This window comes from Capsicum annuum, chromosome 5, assembly GCF_002878395.1.
Source record: "Capsicum annuum cultivar UCD-10X-F1 chromosome 5, UCD10Xv1.1, whole genome shotgun sequence".
Lineage (NCBI taxonomy): Eukaryota > Viridiplantae > Streptophyta > Magnoliopsida > Solanales > Solanaceae > Capsicum > Capsicum annuum.
In genome coordinates, this window is record NC_061115.1 from 60419504 (window position 1) to 60434813 (window position 15310).

The following is a 15310-nucleotide window of genomic DNA, read 5'->3' on the forward strand; positions in this document are numbered from 1 at the left end:
AGTAACAAGAGGTTTTTCACATGAGACAATTCCTAGCCAGTGTTAGAATCTTGATGTGTTTTATATTCATAATCTCGTAGGTGTAAAGTTTGGTTGTTCCACTTGTGAGTTTTAACTATATATGATTCATAATATTACCTATTTTATTATGACGTGACTTCATAAATGATTAATTTAATGCATACATGTAATTCCAAAATTGTTTCACATATTTTTCCATAAAAAACGAAGCTGAGATTAATTTGATTCTCACTAGTCATTATTGAACAAAAAGCTTAAGAGGAAGTACAATAACAAAAGCAACATATTTTTATAAAATCTTAGATCATGAAATGAAAATGCTACCATATATATATATATATATATATATATATATATTCATAGTTGGTTCACCTACAAAATGTGTAGTTCATTTGGAACACCTAGCACTCCCAATTGCATATTGAATTTAGAAAAATAAAAGACTACGGACAAACAAGTACACAAATAAAAGAGGATTGGATACGAATTTTAGCTATTTAATTATTGTACTAGGAATCATAAGTCCATCCAAACTTCTTCCCTGGGAGCTCACAGATTGGCTCCTGGTCCTGGTGAACTTTCATAGTGATAAGAATGTTTCTGAAGATCAGTAGATTACATCGAACGACTATTAGTCTCTCTGGGAAGTCTTTATGGGCTACGACCTATGATTGCAAGAATATCACCATATTATTTGGTGATCATGTATACTTGTGTCTGCACTTAAACCACAACAAAATAACATTTTTATAGAACCTCATATCTAGGGGTGACAATTTTAGTCCATATTTGTGAAAAGAGTTCATTTAACTCATATTTAGTGAATTGGATCACTCATATTTCAAATGGGTAAATATGGACTTCGACTCATTTTAAAAGTTCATACAAATATGGACAAATGGACAAAATATGGGTACCCATTTAAACACAGAGATCACCCACTTATGCTTAAAGTTTCAGTTTTTTTTTCTTTTATAGTTTCTTTTCTTCTTGTTTTTTCTTTCTTTTTTTCCTTTAATTTACTTTTTTTCTTTTTCATTTTTTTACTCATTCCTTATAATTTCTTTTTTTCTTTCTCATTTTTCATCTATTTTTTTATTTCTTTTTGCTTTGTATTTTTTTTTTTCGCTTTCCCCTTTCTCATTCTTATTTCATCGTTCGTATTCGCTTGAGACCTACATGGGTTAATAAATATAAGCTTCTAATTATCCCATTTAGACTATATAATTCATAACATCTTTTATCAATTAAATATAATTCATAGTCTCACTCTTTTATTATTATTTTTTTCTATCATTTATTTCTCTTTCTTTTTTCTTCGTTTTTTGTTTCTTTTTTTCATTAATTTACTATTTTTTTTCGTTCTTTTTTCCTTTAATTTACTTTTTTTTTCTTTTTCATTTTTTCACTTATTTTTTTCTTTTTTATTTCTTCTTTTTCATCATTTTTTTCTTTTTCAATTTTATTTCTTTGCATTCTTTTTTTTTTGTATTTTCGTTTCCCCCTTTTTCATTCTTGGTTCGTCAATTTTGTCATTTTTCTTATTTTTTTATATTCTTTTCCTCATCTTTTTTCGTCATTACATTTTATATTTTTTACTGTAAATTTATTTTTATCATACTATATATTTCAAATAAATTTATTATTTGTATTTGAATAGTTTAGTTGTCAATATGTGCAATTTATCATTTGTATTTATATACAAATAAATATATGAATTAAAATTAACATGGGTTGTGGTGCAGTGGATGGGCTGCTCCACCCTTAACTAGAGGTTGAGGGTACGACCCTGGTTATGGAGAAAACTCTGTTAGGAGCACCGCCATCTTAATGGGACCTGCAACGCCTGATCCGTATTAGTCGAGGCTCCAATGCATGCACCGAAAATCGGATAAAAAACAAAAAAAAAGTATATGAATTAATTATATTTTCTTGAGACTAAAATATATATGACTGAGGATCCACATAGCGCTCGAATTATAAATATTGGATGAATATAAATCAATATGCGCTTATGGTATATTCATTATCATAAAAAAAGAAGGAAACCAAAAATAGAAAAAAAAAGTAGAAAGAGAAGTAGAAGTTAGAGATAGAAGAGAGAAAAAAGCGTAAAGAAAGAATTGAAGAAAAAAATACAAAAAAAATTAAAAAGAAAAAATAATGAAAAAGGAGAAAAGGAAAAAAAAGACGATGGTGAAAACAAATATACTAAATGGTTACAATATTTTAATCATCATTCATAATTTATACTCGACTTAACCATGTTCTTCGAAAATAAAAAAATATAAAAATAAAATACAACCAAAAAAGAAAAAAAGAAAAAAAGAAAAAAGAAGAAAAAAGAAAAAATGAAAAAAAAAACAGAAAAAAGTAGCCTAAAAAGGAAAAGGAAAAAAAAGAAAAAAGAAATAGAAACAAAGGGTAGAGGGTAGAGGGTAGAGGGTAGAGATAGAAGATAGAAAAAAAAAGAAATGACAAAAAATGAAAAAAAAAAACTAGAGGCTACATATAGAAGAGAGACAAAAAAAACTAAAATGAAAAAACTAAAAAAAAAAGAAATGGAAAAAAAGTCAAGTTGATATGATATAGAAGTTTTAAGTTTTTGACTTGAGAGTTAAAGTGGGTTGAAACTATTTTTATCCAAGCCATATTTGACCAAATCTATATTTACCCATATTTATATGGACGGATTGCAATCCAAACCATTTTTCCTCGATCCATATTTAACCCGTTCAAATCCAATTCAATCCGCCCGTTTGCCACCCCTACTCATATAAATAAATTAGAATGCTATACCCCTAAACTACAAACTAGTACGCAATTGATTTTCATAGATTCACTAAGGATTATTAGCTATATATGTATTTGTTGGTGTAATATACCACACTAATTAAAATACAGTTGAATCAATAAAATTTTATAAAATATATAAAAATATCTTCAGATTAAGCACGAATATCTCACTTATTTCAAGAGGATTCAAGCCCACTGTGGCATATGAATCTACAATATATAGTTGATTCATTTGCAAAATATCAAATTTGTTCATTTGCAACACTTAACACATATCTAACTGCATGTTGAATTCAGAATAATACAGCAGTATGAGAAAACAAGTACACAAAAAAAAGAATAATAGGATACAATTTCAACTACCATTAGCCATAATCCTACCCATCCTTGATTCCAAATTGGGTTATAGCACCATATTCCATACTTAGATCATCATCATAAACTTCCTGGCTTCTGGTTCTATCACCTTTCAACGGAGACAGAATCAGTTTCCATGCATCTTGGGATACGATGTTGACGTCTTAGATGAACTGGAAGGATTGATTTCATATTAAAGCATGTCACTTGTATTATGTTCAGGGGTGGCTTATGGGCAAAGCCTCTAAAGCAAAGGATTTAAGCTCTTCATTTTTGGGGGCATCATTTTACAACAATAGGTTATATTTTTTTGATAAAATTATAAAATATTTTAAGTATTTTATATCATTAAAAAAAAGTTTCTAATTCAGTACAAGGTAAGATTGCGTACAATAAATCCTTATGGTTTAACACTTCAATGAATACCACATATAACAAAAGCTTTAGTGTACTGGACTGCTCCTTTTTTTAGTTAACTAATTGAATAAAAAGAAGGATCTTAAATTAGTAAGTAGTCTACAAAATAAATATTTAATATACTTTTAGTATATTGGAAGAAAAAAATGCCCTAATTGTTTTTTTTACAAATATTCAATCTACTTTTAACCTCGACTAAATTGCTCTAAACAGAAGAGCTACAATGTACCTTTTTTAATCAAGTTATTACTTCTAAGATTGGGCTCTGTTATTTCAACCTATTAGTATTGTTTTCATTTTAAAACTTGCATGGTTTGTTATTTTATTGCGTAATATATATTATCTTATTTAATTATATTAGAATATAAAATATGTCAACTAGAAAATATAAATTTGATTGTCCAAAATTCAAAAAAATAAAAATAAAGAAGAAGAATTGAATCTTTACCCTCACGTAGGTGATTTCTAAATGTTCAATACTATAAATTAAAATATTTGGTCAAATCTGCCAAATTTAGATAATTATTAAAAGACTTCTCACCATAAGTCTTATCCCTATTTACTAAACATTGTCTACATCATGAGAATGGGTTAGGTATATTGACAATAATTAACCTGTCAAACACAACTTTGTTTGATCTCCTTGAACCTTGCTCTTGAGATCTCCAGTCTGTTGGGTAGAGTTACCGCCATACTGACTTGTCCTAGGTCGTAAACCCATTTCCTTGGGTGTTCTCTTAATTCCCTCTCTAGCTAGGCCTTTTGTAAGTTGATCCGACACATTATCCTTTTACTTTATATAGTCAATAATGATAATTCCTCTAGAGATAAGTTCTTTAATAGTATTATGTCTTCGTCTTATATGATGAGATTTATCATTGTACATTATGTTCCATACTCTACCTATTACCTCTTGACTATCATAGTGTATACATACTAGTACCAATGGTTTGGGCTAATAGAAAAATCTTTCAAGAAATTTTGGAGCCATTTTACTTCTTCACCGACTTTATCTAATGCAATAAATTTTGATTTCATTGTAGAGTGAGCAATACATGTTTGTTTGGATGATTTTCAAGATACTGCTCCTCCACCTATAGTAAATACATATCCACTCGTGGATTTTACTTCATTCGATCTGGTGATCTAATTTGCATCACTATATCCTTTAATTCACGTGGGATACTTATTATATTGTGAAGCATAGTCTTGAGTGTATTTAAGATATCCCAAAACTCTTTTCATTGCCATCCAATGAGTTTTTTGGGGATTATTCGTGTACCAACTCAACTTACTAATAGGACATGCTATATCTGGTCGTGTAAAATTTATTATATACATTAAACATCCCAACACTCTTGTATACTCTAAGTGTAAGTCGCTTTCACCTTCATTCTTTTAAAGTGCAAAGCTCACATCCAAAGGAGTCTTGGCAATACCAAATTCAAAATACTTACACTTGTTACATACTTTTCGATGTAATGAGGCTGTGAAAATGCCGATCTTTGTGGAGTTTTATTGATTCTTATTTCTAAGATCACATCAGCAACTCTAAAGTTTTTCATATCAAACTTTCTCAAAAGTATTCGTTTCATAGCATTTATGTCAGGAATGTCTCTACTGATGATCAACGTATCATCCACATACAAACAAACAACGACCTGGTGATTTGGAGTATGTTTAATGTATACACATTTATCACATTCACTTATCTTGAACCCATTTGCCAACATGGTTTGTTTAAACTTCACATGCTATTATTTACGTGCTTGTTTTAGTCCATAGAGTTGCTTAACTAGTTTGCACACTTTTTTTCTTTACCAGGAACCACAAAACCCTCAGTTTATTCTATTTAAATTTCTTTCTTCAATTCTCCATTTTGGAATGCTGTTTTCACATCCATTTGATGGATTTAAAGACCATATACCGCCGCCAAGGCAATTAACATCCGAATTAACATTATCCTTGTTACAGGCGAGTATGTATCAAAGTAATCAAGGGTTTCCTTCTGTTTGAATCCTTTTACTATAAGTTTTGCCTTATATTTATCAATAGTACCATCCTCTTTTATTTTATTTTGAAGATCCATTTAGAACCTAAAGGTTTATTTCCTGTAGGAAGATCAACCAACAAGTATGGTGCACAAGATTGATTCACTTTCACTATTAGCTGCCTCTTTCCATAAGGATGAGTCTAAAGACGACATCACTTCTTTAAATGTTTGAGGCTCATTTTTTAAGAAAAATATTACAACATATGATCCAAACTAGGTTAATGTTCTTTGACGTGTACTATGTCTTGAATTCTCATCATTATGTACATCCTCACTTAGTTCATCTCGAGGTTGTTTAGACTCTCTACTAGACTGCTTATGCCTAGTTATATATAGATAAATTTTTTCAAAGAACTCAAGATTATCTGGTTCAATTACCATATTTTCATTGATATTTGGATGTTTGGATTTATGAACCAAAAACCGATATGCTATACTACTTTTGGCATATCCTATGAACACACTGTCCACTATCTTAGGTCCTATTTTCACCCTTTTAGGCATAGGAACTTAGACTTTCGCTGGACACCCCTATTTTTGAAATATTTCAAGTTAGGTTTCCTTTCTTTCCATTTTTCATATGGAATTGATTGTGTCTTACTATGTGGCACTCTATTTAGTATTCAGTTAGTTGTAAGGATAGCTTCCCCCTAGAAGTTTTATGATAAACCTGAACTTATAAGTAAGGCATTCATCATTTCCATTAAGGTTTGATTTTTCGTTTTTGCAATTCCATTATACTGAGGTGAATACAGGACAGTATTTTGATGGACAATTCCATTCTATACATATATTTTTGCAAATGGAGATTCATATTCTCCACCCCTATCTCTTCTTATCGTTTTGATCTTTTTCTCTAACTGATTTTTAAGTTCTATTTTATATTGCCTAAATGCATCTATTGATTCATTCTTACTATTTAGCAAATAGACATAACAATTACTAGTGCAATCATTAATAAAAGTTATAAAATACTTTTTTTCACTTCGAGATGGTGTTGACTTCATATCACAAATGTCAGTGTGGAATAAGTCCAAGGGATTAAAATTCCTTTCACCAGACTCATATGGATGCTTAGCATACTTTGATTCCACACACATTTGCCATTTAAATTATTGCACTCAAAGTTTGAAAAAACTTCTAAGTTAATCAGTTTTTGCAAGGTTTTGTACTTGACATATCCTAAACGACTATGCCACAAATCGTTTGAATCTAGCAAGTAAGAAGAAGCCTTAAATTTATTCATTTCAACAACCATTACATAAAAATTTAAAAGGCCCTCATTGAGGTAGCCCTTTCCTACATATGTTTCATTCTTGCTTATTACAACTTTTTTCAAAACAAAACACACTTAAACACATTTTTAATGAGAAGTGTTGTCTACACTAAGTATTTTCTAATAGTAGGAACATGGAGAACATTGTTGAGAGTTAACACTTTGCTAGAAGTCACTTTTGGGAACATCTTCCCATTTTCTTCAACCTTGGTTGTTGTATTATTTTTCATAAAGATTACTTCGTTGGGACCAACGGGATCATAAGTAGCAAAAACTTCTTTGTCCACTCAAACATATCTAGTGACTTCAACATTAAATACCATTCATTTGGATATCCAACTAGATTACTTTCAGTGATCATATCACATAGATTTTCAATCTTTCTAGTTGTTTTCAACATGTTTATCAAATCATTTTTCTTGTTCTCATTTAGAACTTGAGTATTTTGAGCTTTGTGGTCAACATCACTACAAATATAGCAATTGCCTTTGAAAATTTTCTTATTCTGCTCTTTATCTTATCCAGAATACTTCTTCATCTTCTTATTATTTGGAGCATCATCTTTATCAGGATTTGCAACCATCATTGATGATTTTTTCATTCAACTCATTATCCTCATCTATCTTGGAATGACTCGTAAGATATTTTAAATCAGACAATTGATTTCCAATCATTATTATTATTTTTTATTTTTTTAAGAATATGAGGATCTATACTTGTGAACATTTGCATTGCAAATTTGGCCAGTCAAAATGACATCATTTCCTTCCATTCTTTGAAGTTCACAACAAAATATTTTTCTATTTCTCTATCGTTTTCATTGCTAAAGCAATACCTAAATGACTTAATACGCAATATTGGTTTCCATTAGGGTAACACCATTCACAACCAAATCAATTTATTTTTCAGTTTCATTCATCATTTTCTTGTCAATCTTTTCTTTGACATACTCTTTAGTATTTCAAAATACTAACAATAAAGAAATTAATCTTTAGCCAACTTGTTTCTAGTCAATGATGAAGTTTTTATATCTTCAAACCATCAACCGAATGAACTATGAAACATGACGAAGTTTTTATGACTTATCATAATCAAATTCAAACAGAGTGAAATCCCATAGATTTTAAACTTCAGAAACCAATATAGAGATTTTAATGAATCAGTGAAGTTTTTATATTCTTCGAACCGAATTCTTATATTTAGGGAGTAGAAATTAAAAGATTTTAGTTTCCACAAAACTAGACCCAATTCAGATTAACCAAATACTTGATTTATAAATGACGATAATTTTTTTTTCCTTCACCAAACAAGCACAAAAATAAATATTTTTATACTTTTCTTAATATTAGTTTCTCAATTTTGATAATATCTCTATTTTTCAACAATAACTTCAAAAACTTGTTCAAATTAACATCTGAAAAATCAAATAATGTTTTAACTCTGTATTTACAACTTTGAACTTTTAACAATAAGTTCTACCCAACTTATGAACATCAACAAAATAAAGTTCAAACTATTTTCTGAAAAATAGCAAAACCAAACGTTAAGAACTTCAACACAAGTTCAACCAACTTATGAACTATCATAATAAAGTTTTAATAACTTCAAACACAAGTTTAAAAAACTGAAGAACTATCAATATGAAGTTCATACTATTTACTAGAAAAACTATAAACAAGAAAATACAGATTAGTAGGTTATTTCCTTAAGATTGTTGCTTCGGGTACACAATCTATATTTTGGAAAAACAACTTCAACACAAGTTTAAGATTAAATCAAGAATGCTTATGAAGTTTTCCAACACCTTCAACACAAGTTCAATATGAACTATAAAAAAAGTTTGTTATTTTATTAAGAAATAAGGTGAAAAATAGAATAAGCCAAGTCCTCCGAATTCATGGAGTGTCCTTAAGAAAATAATTCCCCTCAAGTACCTGAGATTGCGAAATTTTCCTTCCAGGATAAAATGTCTTCACCACCAGAATGTAGCGGTACCTCAAAATTTTTGGTTTACTTCAAACTCACTCAACGGGAGGTGATCACACAGAATTTTAAGAAGCAAGAGAATATTTTTCTTATGCAAAAAATTTTCAGACTAAACCTGTGAAAAAGATGCAGATTTATATAGCCATGAAGTTCTCCATCGGAAATGAGGCAATGATTCATTGAAAAGGTGTTATCTCAAAATAGTCATGTCTGTCTATTTGAAATAGCATGCCTTTTTCGAGCAGTCATAACCATCCAAATAGTCACCCCTTTTCCGAAATAGTATCTTTTCCTTGAAGGGTTGTGTCTTTCTATTTTTCATTCACACCAATTAAACCCAACAAAATTTTAGGTTAGTAATGAACTAATCTGCTAAGATCCCCTCTAACATAAATCCTAAAAAAGTAGACTTGAAATGAGATTTTTTTATCGTTTCATTTTTTTATTTTATGGAAAAATTAAAGCCCATCACTGATATATGGCTTTAGGCCCCTGGTGATATTGAGCCAGCCCTGATTATGTTCTGTAGTAAATGGTAGTGATATCTCAACAACCACAACTGTACACCTTTATGGTCCTGCGATGTATTATGCATGGTGCATGTAACAATTTATTATTCGACTGTCATCGCATATAAAGTAGAAATAAAAGAGAAAATAATTTAATTTTGTTCAGATATCCTTCTAGGATCGCATAATTTTGGATATAAAGAGAGACTTGTAATAGGATCGATTAGCAGTTCACACACACTAAATCTATGGAGAGGATAAAGAAAAGTAGAGAGAGAATTCTTTAGGAGAGATAGAGAATTAATTTCATGGTAACACCCGCAGGTAACCTCCACGGTGGATGGATTATTTATACTAATGACTCGGAGTATGTACAGTTACACAGAGAAATGGGAATAAAAGGTACAACCTAACAATTAATCAGGCTCAACAACCTAACAATTCTCCCACTTAGAGACTGATTCTGTCATCCAAGAATTACATTCTCAAAAAAAAAATATTCCTCCATCATCAATATGTTTTCCACACCGCAATATCTGTACACACAACTACAGAAAACCAACTAAGGTTTTGAAAAACCTTAGTTTACCAACATCAACACATTTTTCAACCTGTCTGCTGGATTCTTTGCATACTCTATCTTTTCCAAACAAATATCACCTTTTTCTACTACCCTGCGAGTGAAATGGTACTGTCTTCTAATGTACTTCGTATTTGAATGATAGATCGGGTTCTTCACAAACTATATGACACTTTGGCTATCTATGTAAATAATCTTCTTAAGCTGCTTATTTCCCAGTTCTTCCAGATAATATGTCAGCTATATCATCTCCTTTCCAGCTTCAGCTATTGCCACATACTCAGCCTCAGTAGATAAAAGAGCAACATACTTCTAAAGCTTGGACATCTAACTTACTGCTGTACAACCTACGGTGTAAATGTATCTGGAAGTGCTGATGCTTCAGTCTACATCCCCACCAAGATCAGCATCAATAAAACCTTGCAGAATTACTTCACTATTGCCAAAACAAAGTAAAGTACTGGATGTATCTTTCAGATATCTTAGAAGCCACTTTACAGCTTTTCAATGTTATTTTCCGAGGTTTGCCATGTACCTGTTAACAACTCCCATTGCATGTGCTATATCAGGTCTAGTGCAGACCATAGCATACATCAGACTCCCAACTGCAGAGACATATGGAACAAGTGCCATGTGATCCCGCTCCTGAGTTGTCTTTGGTGACTATTCCTTTGACAATTTGTGTGATTTGCCAATGGAGTAGTCTTGGGTTTAGCATCATCAACTCTGAATTTAGCCAGCACCTTCTCAACGTATTGCTCTTGGGATAGATTCAGAGTGCTAGCAGACCTATCCCGAGAAATGCTCATCCCAAGAATCTGCTTTGTTGCACCTAAATCTTTCATCTCAAACTCTGAAGACAGACTTGCCTTCAAAAAGTTTATCTCCTTCATACTGGATCCTGTAATCAACATATCATCGACATAAAAGAGTAAAAATACATAACAATCAATGTATTTCTTGAAGTAGTAACATTGATTCTTTTCACTCCTACGGAAGCCACTCTTTCTTATAAAGGAGTCAAACTGTTTGTACCACTGTCTAGGTGCTTGCTTCAGCTCATACAAGCTCCTATTAAGCTTACACACCATGTGTTCCTTGCCTGTAACTACAAACCCCTCTGGCTACTGCATATAGATTTCCTTATCCAAATCTTCATGTAAAAATGCAGTCTTTACATCCATTTGCTTAAGTTGTAAATTCTCTAATGCAACAATACTTAATAAAATTTGGATAGTAGTTAATTTCACAATAGGAGAAATATTTCAGCATAATTAATACCTTTCCTTCAAGAACATCCTTTAACTACTAACCGGGCCTTGAACCTTCTTTTTTCATCTGGTTCTGCCTTGAGTTTGAACACCCACTTGTTCTATAAGGCTCTCTTCCATGTAGGTTACTCAGTCAATATCCACATGTTATTTTTCTTAAGTGATCTCATTTCATCATCCATGGCTTGCTCCCCCTTGATTGAATTCTTTATCTGCAGGGCCTCGGCAACAGGCTCGGGTTACCCTTCATCAGTCAGCAACAGATAATGTAATGATGGTGAATACCTATCTAGTGCTCTAATAGTCCTGGATGATCTCATCTTAAACTGCTCAGGTGTCACTTGTTCAGTCTTTGGTTTCTCAATGACAGTGTCTGGAGTTTGTTGAGTATCTACTGTAACATCTTTGGGTGTACTCTTCGGTAACTCAAGCTCAACTCCTACTTGCTTTGTAGTTTCGTAAACCTTTTGCTTTTTGTCCTTGTATAAGACATTTTCATCAAATGTCACATCACAATATTTTAGGATCTTCTTGTTCCTATCACCCCAAAACCTGTACCCAAACATGTCAGAACCATAACCTATAAAGTAGCACTTTATAGCTTTAGAATCTAGCTTATCTCTCTTCTATGGATCAATATAAACATAAACAGTGCAACCAAAAGTTCTCAAGTGAGAATACTTGAGCTCTTTTCCTATCCATACTTCTTCAGGAATCTTGAACCCCAAAGAAACTGATGGTCCCCTGTTGATCAAGTATGCATCTGTGCTCACAACATATGCCCAAAACATCTTAGGCAGCCCATAGTGTATCCCCATGCTCCTTGCATGCTCATTCAATGCTCTGTTCATCCTTTCATTAACTCTATTCTTTCTTTCCTTCTCGGGAACTGTCCTCATCAATCTGATTCCCTCAGCTACACAGAATTGTTTGAATTCTGACTTGTCATATTCTCCTCCAGTATTAGACCTCAAGCATTTGATTTTCAAGCCAGTATGATTTTCAACCTCATCTTTCCACCTCTTGAAAGTAGCAAATAATCTGACTTATGTTTCAAGAAGTAAACCCATAACTTCCCGCTGAAATCATCAATAAAGGTGACATAGAATCTGGATCCACCAAGTAATGAAATAGAAGATGGTCCCCACATGTCTGTATGGACTATTTCTAGCCATACTTTCTTTGGCTCTCTCATAGTCTTTGTGAAGCTTACTCATTTCTATTTACCCATAACACAACTCTCACAAAGACCCATATCAATAGATTTTAGCCCCTTTAAAGCTCCTTTTGCAGCCAACATCTTTATTCCTTTTGCACTCTTATCTCCAAGACTGTTGTAACACAGACATGAACCAAAAGCACCCTTAGCAATAGTATCCATGTTTATACACCCTGCATTGGTGTATAAAGTTCTTGTGTCACATGCTACAACCATAACACTCTTCACAATCTTCCATGAACCTTTCCCACACTCTGTTGCGTAGCCTATCCTATCCAACTGACCAACAGAGATCAGATTCTTCTTGAGAACAGGAATATAACTGACATCCTCCAATGTCCATTGATTTCGTACAGGAGTTTTTATGCAGACATCCCTATTTCATTCAATCACCAATGGCTTGTTGTCAGCAAGATACACCTTTCCAAAGTTTCCAGACTTGAAGTTTTGGAATAATTCCTTTCTAGGAGATGAATGAAAAGATGTACCAGATTCCAATATCCAGGATTCAATCGGGCTATCCACCCTAATGATTAGAGTATCCCTAATATCTTCTGCTAAATTAATAGAGTCGTTATCATCTCCAGATTTCTGATTCTTCTTCTTCTTGGGTTTCTTGCACTGTGTCCGAAAGTGTCCTTTCTCTCCACAATTCCAACATGTCATGTTGGATTTTTGTGGAGATTTTCCACGATTCTTCAATTTTGATCTACCATGTGTATTCCGATCCCTCGATTGGTTTCTCCCCCTTCAATCAACACTAAGAGCACTACCAGATGACTCCCCAATTTCTCATTTGTGAATGCTTCGCTAAGAACAATATCTCATATTTTATCAAACATCAGTTTCTCAAATCTACGAGAACTGCTAATGACGGCAAAAATAGTATCCCAAGACTGAGGCAGAGATGACATCAAAATTAGTGCTGAAATTTCATTTTTGAAATTAATGTCCACAGAACACAGTTGACTAACAATCATATTGAACTCGTTTATATGATCAGCAACAGATCCATTCTCAGGCATCAGTAAATTGAACAATCTATGCATCAAATATACCTTGTTCATCGCAGATGGCTTTTCGTATATATTTGATAGTCCCTTCAACAGATCAGACGTGGTTTTCTCCTTGAAGATGTTGAACGCCACGTTTCTCAACAAATTTAATCAGATCAGCCTTGGAGCCTGCTGATCCTTGAGCTTTCAGTCCTCCTTCTTCATGGACTCCGGCTTTACCCTGGTCAAGGGTTCGTGAAGATCTTTCCGGTACAGATAGTCTTCGATCTGCATCTTCCAGAAATTGAAATCAAATCCATCAAACTTCTCAATTCCAAACTTTGATCCTTCCATCTTCAGTGACCATGATGAATCTCCCAAGCTTTTATACCAGTTGTTAGGATCGATTAGTAGTTCACACACACTAAATCTATGAAGAAGATGAAGAAAACTAGAGAGGGAGTTTTTTAGGAGAGAGAGAGAATTAATTTTGTGGTAACACCCGTGGGTAACCTCCACAGCGGACGAGTTATTTATATTAATGACTCGGAGTATGTACAATTACACAGAGAAATGAGAATAAAAGGTATAACCTAACAATTAATCAAGCTCCACAACCTAACAATTACACAGTACGTCACATATTAATCAGACTCCACAACCTAACAACTTGCACAAGTAGGTATTTCTGGTAATGAATTATTTGTAAAATCACTTGCCCGAGCTAATTGAAACCTTTTTAAAGGAGGGCAACTTTTAGACAAGCTCTTCATATTAGTTATGACTACATCAGCCAATATATGAGGAGAAAGTTTATTAGAGAGATTAAATTACTTTCCGAATCTTGTTCTTGTAATAATTGACATAGTGATGATTGTATAGGACAGTAAAAGTAGTCTTGGTGCTTGCGGACATGGGGTTGTGCATTGCTTGTCAGTTTTTTTGCACTGTAATTATCACACTTCGTAGCAAATAAAATCTTTACATACCAAAAATAGATACATATTTGAAAACTACATAAGAATACTATAAGTCAAAATAATTGATAATTCAAAATATTTAAGAAATACGTTAAAAAATTACATTCAAAGAAAGATTTATTTGAATCTCGAAAACCAAAAGGCGTCGGTGCTTGCGGACATGGGGTTGTGCATTGCTTGTCAGTTTTTTTGCACTGTAATTATCACACTTGGTAGCAAATAAAATCTTTACATACCAAAAATAGATACATATTTGAAAACTACATAAGAATACTATAAGTCAAAATAATTGATAATTCAAAATATTTAAGAAATACGTTAAAAAATTACATTCAAAGAAAGATTTATTTGAATCTCGAAAACCAAATGGCGTCACATAAATTTGGACAGAGGGAGTATTTCATAACTTGAAGTCCTGATACTTTGGTCTTCAATAACAAATAAAACAGAGTACTCTGTTGCTGAGTGAATTACCACATTTAATCTAGGATCACCTGAAGCATGCTCATTGTTTTTCATCATTTTATCAGCAAAATTACCAATATTCATTGCACCCAGGGATTTAAACAATCTTTCTCTAGGACCAAATCCAAAAACATAAACACTTCAGTTGTCGTTCAATTTTAGTTTAACATAATTAGTGATAAATCTGTAGAGTTAAAATATATAGATCGTACTTCTCATAAAGCATAGAACACAACGGAACTTTAACTTGCTTTACTCTTCACAGCAAATCAGGAAAATGAATACCCACCATTAGCTGAATTTAAGGAAAAGAAAATACCTTTTTACACTTCTGTATTACAGGAATAAAGAATAAGTATATGAAAGAGTTTTCATTTCTTTATTA